The following is a 5,182-nucleotide window of genomic DNA, read 5'->3' as shown; positions in this document are numbered from 1 at the left end:
TCCATTCCCTATAGGGTATGGGTAAGACTCCCAACATGCTTGCAATAAGCCATGGAAACCACTGCTCCAGGGTAGCATCATCAGAAACACCATACAAGAAAGACAATGTGGCAAATTAAATTACAGGTCTAGATACACGTCTCCGGGGCCTGGACACATCTATCCCAGATTTTGTTATACTTGGATGGACAACCACGGTGAGCATATATCAGCTTCTTATAGGGTAAGGTATTATTAACTTACCTGAGAAAATGTGGCTATTATATGGTCTCTCTGTGCATTGAAATGTATTAAAATGTATTTTTCATTAGTGTGTAAAATTGCATTAAAAACAACGGCTGTGCAAATACCATGTGACTTAAAAAATGTCAAAACCCACCATTTTATTCTCCAGGGCCTCTGCTACAAAAATATATAATGTTTGGGGGGTTCCAATTCATTTTCTAGCAAAAATACAGATTTTTACTTGTAAACAAAAAGGGTCAGAAGAAGGCCTGGTCTTAAAGTGGATTATTGCTGAAGGTGCTCTTTGGATGTTGCGCTTATGTATGTGGCCAGGCTGTGAAAAAGTCTATGTGGTATCGCCATACTCAGGAGGAGTAGCAAAATGTGTTTTGGGGTGTAGTTGCAAGTATGGCAATGCCGTGTGTGAGAAATAACTTAACATGACATTTTTGTAAAAAAATAATAATAATAATAATTTCTTAATTTTACAAAGAATTGTGGGAAAAAATAAAAAAATCGCCATGCCTCTTATATACCCTGGGCTGTCTACTTTCCAAAAAGGGGTCATTTGTACTGTCTTGACATGTTAGGGCCTCAAGAAATGAGTCAGTACATCAGGTATGATAAATTTTCAGTGATTGGTACCATAGCTTCTAGACTCTATAACTTTCACACAGACCAAAAAATATACCCTGATTTGGGTTATTTTTACCAAAGAAATGTAGCAGTATAAATTTTGGTCAAAAAGAAAAACGCATTTTCTTTTCCAAATTTTCAGTCTTTTTTCATTTGTAAATAAAAACACCAGTGGTGAATAAATACCACCAAAAGAAAGCTCTATTTATGTAAGATAAAAATTTCATTTGGGTATAGTGTTGCATGACCGCATAATTGTCATTCAAAATTGTAAGAGTGCTGAAAGCTGAAAATTGGCCTGGGAAGGAAGAAGGTCAAAGTGCCCAGTATGGAAGTGGTTAATGGGCGAAAGACCAGTGTCACTTATTTGTGGGCGATTACATGCACATACCAATTAGCCCATTGGCCTGTTTAAACAGGTCCATCACTTTGAGCAGTTGCTGAATGGTCTTCAGCTTGTTCCTGTGCTCCCAAGATCTCATCTGCTGTACCTGCTTACTCGTGTATGACCAGGTTTGCCTTTGGACTTCGCCTCTGCTCTCACTCTACCTCTGTTACCTACTACTCCGACCTTGGCTTGTTTACTGGATCTGATCTGGCTGCTGACTCTGTACCATGTTGCCCAGCTTTTAATGACCTTGGCCTATCCCCTGGACTTGTTTTGCCTGCTGATCGGTGCCTTGCTGCCCTGATTCTGCTGACTGTTGCTCGGCTCCTGGTTCTGCTTCCCTCCCAACCTCTGGTGCCAACCTGCTTCTGGATCCTGTTCCAAGGATTGCAACTACCAGCTCTACCCACCTACAGAGTGGACCCCACCAGATAGCTGCTACAGGACTCGTGCCACTCCTTGCTTTTACACTCTCATTCTTCACCTTCAGGAGTGTTAGGCGGGAGGTGCAAGAGAGGCCTCCACAACATTCCAGTCTTACCCCCGAGTAGAATTTTTGCCAAGGATGCCTCCCCACCTGCACAGGCTGGCATCCGCGGTGACCACTATCCAATACAAGGGGAGGAACGATTTGCCCAGCTGAAGCTCCAGAGAACGAAGCCACCATATCAGGGACTCCTTCGTTCCCCCGGCTTAGCCAGATCTGATTGTCCAGAGACTGTGGATTCTTGTCCCATTTGCCCAGAATCTCCCTTTGCAGGGACCTAGTATGGAATTGTGCAAACTGAACCACCTTAAAAGTAGACACCATCAGGCCCAGCACCTGCACGCAGACGAATTGCAGCCCTTTCACGGCAAAGCGGAGGAAGAGCTGGTGACTGGCAAATATTGGAATGTGAAGGTAAGCATCCTTGATGTCGATAGAGGCAAAAATATCCCCCTGATGCAGGGATGCCACCATCGTGCGAATAGACTCCATTCTGAACTTCTACAACGATACAAAGCAGTTCAGTGCCTTGAGGTCCAGAATTGGACACACCTTGCCTTCCTTCCTGGGAACTGTAAACAGTTTTGAGCAAAACCTCTGAAAACATGATATCGGAACCGAGACAATCACCCCTTGAAGTACAGGTCTTGCACCACCCCAAAAAGACCCTGTAAGCGGTCCGGGGGCAGGCACAAGTTGGAAGGAAAGAACCTTTCCGGAGGGTAAGAATGAAACTTGATCTTGTAGCCGGACCGTATGACTTCATGGACCCACTTGTCTTGTACCAGGGAAGTCCACGGGTCTGGAAACCAATGAAGACATCCCCCCACCCCCGATACAGGTTGAGGGCACACCTTCATAATGAAGGAGCCTTGTCCACGGGTCTGGCTAAGCCCGCTCTAGACTTTCCAGAACAAGTTAACTTTGATCCACCAGAAGGGGCCCTGAAAGGCTTTGATCGCTTGTCAGTCACCTCTGAGGGACGAAAAAACATATGAGCCGAGAAGGATGGCCCACGTCTACGAAGAGGGTCCTTGCCCTTACTAGCCTGTGGAAGAAATGTACTCTTCCCCACTGTGAGACCCTTAATGATGTCATCCAAGGTAGCTCCAAACAGGTGATCTCCTTCAAAAAGGAAGATCAGACAAGGCCTTTTTAGAAGTCTAGTTCACAGACCAGCATTTGAACCCATAAATACGCCAAAGGACCACTGCTGAAACATAGAGCCTAGCAACTAGGGGAGCCGCATCCAAAAGAGGCATCACAGATAAACTGAAGCCCCTGGACCAACTGGTCCGCCAGCTCAGAAAAGGCAGGGGGGAGTTGCTCCCCCTCCAGGCCACGGCATAAAAGCTTAGCCCACTCGGTCAGAGTTTGCGACACCAGTGCAATTGTAAATACCGGCCTCAGTGCCGAACCAGCCGCAATGTACATACTGCGGGCCACAGCCTCCGCCTTCCTGTCAGCCGGGTCCTGAAAGGCCAGGGACTCTTCAACCGGAATTATGGTTCCTTTGTTCAGTCTGGAGACTGGAGGGACGACCACCGGTGGAACAGTCCACTTTTTAAGAAGGAACTCCTCATAGGGGTACCGCATAGCAAATCGCTTAGGGACCACAAGGGAACCTTTCGTTCCCACTGTTTAGCAACAATTCTGTGAAAATAGGAGGGGAAAGGAAACACCTTTGCCTCTCTGGATGGCTTGAGAGTATCAAAGGGAACTGATGACTCCGTTGCAGCTTTAGCTGCATCCTCCATATTTACGGTCTCACGCACAGATACAACCAGTACATCCACCAGCGCCTTTTCGTGCACGGCTACAGGTGTGGAGGAATCATTCTCACTATCTGAGAACTCAGGGCGCATGGTCGCAGACCCAACAGAGTGACCCACGTTCACTTCGGCCGAATCAGATTCAGGATCTGAGGAGACAGATGAGGCAGGGGAAGGCGGGGAGGGGGGGGAGGGCTTTCTTTTTGCTAGCCCATTGCCCAAAAACCACCTCCACCCGGGACACAAGGAAATCCAGGGCCGTCAGTGCATCGATGGATGATTGGGACCCAGAGGGTCCCGCAGCCTCTGAGAGGGGACCAGGTGGGGAAATGTGCTCCAAAGGACTCCATGAGTCAATAGAGGGACCCCACAAAAAAAGGTGCAAGAAAAACACTGCTAAGGGACACCCCCACCCCTCCGGCAGCACCATCCGGTTGCCAGCAACAGAGCACCAAATCGATCCTCAGCAAAGAGGGAGAGGACCCCACCAGATTCACCACCCAGCAGAAACCAGGCACCGCAGCCTCCATGAGAATCTGCACTGCACATGCGGTGATCAGGAAATGAAAAGATTCAGAAGTCAGCACTAGGGGAGGGGCTCCCACCACCAAAATTGCCACCTAGAGGGCTCCACTGTCATTGCCGTCGCTATTTTCAAGAACAAACCACCGCAAAATGGCCGCCAGACTACACAAACATGGCCACTGTGCATTGAGCCCACAGGCTACAAGAAAATGGAGGAACCACACGGCACAAGGCTCCCAGGGACCCAGGAGGCCTCAGAAAAAATGGCACAGGCAGGAAGGAGCCCACACCAGGTACAGCCCCCCCACAGCCAATTGCCCAGTCGCTGGCAGCGCATCCCCCGCCAGCATAGCACCCTGCCCTTACCCCAGGCTGTGGACCAGGCCACCCCATAGCCCCAGAGTGCATAATGGGAAGGAGGGGAACCCAGGGGTCCGACCGTCCCATGGAGGGGCCCGCGTCCACCACAAAATCCCTCCAGGGGGAGAGGGGGGACGGATACTTACCATGCCAGGAACCAGGCGGGCACCGCTCCAGACAGAACCTCCTCTCCATCTAAATGGGGGGCTGTCGGCCAGGAGGAACGCTGCGATTCGGGTCGAGATTTGTTCATATGTGACCATGTGAGCCGTTTAACTCGCAGGCCAGCCCTTATCCGGTGGGGCTATGTCGCGCCCGACCTAGCGTGGAGCTGAGGTGGCCAGACTGGAGTGACCACTGGATCTAGATTATGCAGCCCGTTACCGAGTCCGACAGTTGATTGTAGATCTCACAGGGAAAAATAAAAAAGATCCATGCCGAGATCTAGGTACTTTTCCCTGTGGTAGCTGCACTTACGGTTCATACATAAAAAAACAAAAAACAAATTCAGATTACTGAATGGAGAATGGTTTCAGCCCAAGCATTTTACAAACTGCAATACTGGGGGCATTGTTTATTTATTACAATGTGAGTGCGGTCCTTTTATGTGGGGAAAACAAAACAATTTTTCTGGAAGAGAATATCCAAACACATACATAGTATGCAAATAGGCTATTTATTTCTCCCTGTGGGTAGACATGTGGCAAATACATGGGGGGGGGGGGGGGGGTGATTCAAACAAAAATATTTTCCAGCGTGAAATGCGCTGGATAAATCACCTAAAAGCAA

Source organism: Pelophylax lessonae, assembly GCF_965119305.1.
Source record: "Pelophylax lessonae genome assembly, chromosome: 4".
Taxonomy (NCBI): Eukaryota; Metazoa; Chordata; class Amphibia; order Anura; family Ranidae; genus Pelophylax; species Pelophylax lessonae.
Note: the sequence above shows the minus strand (reverse complement) of the source record.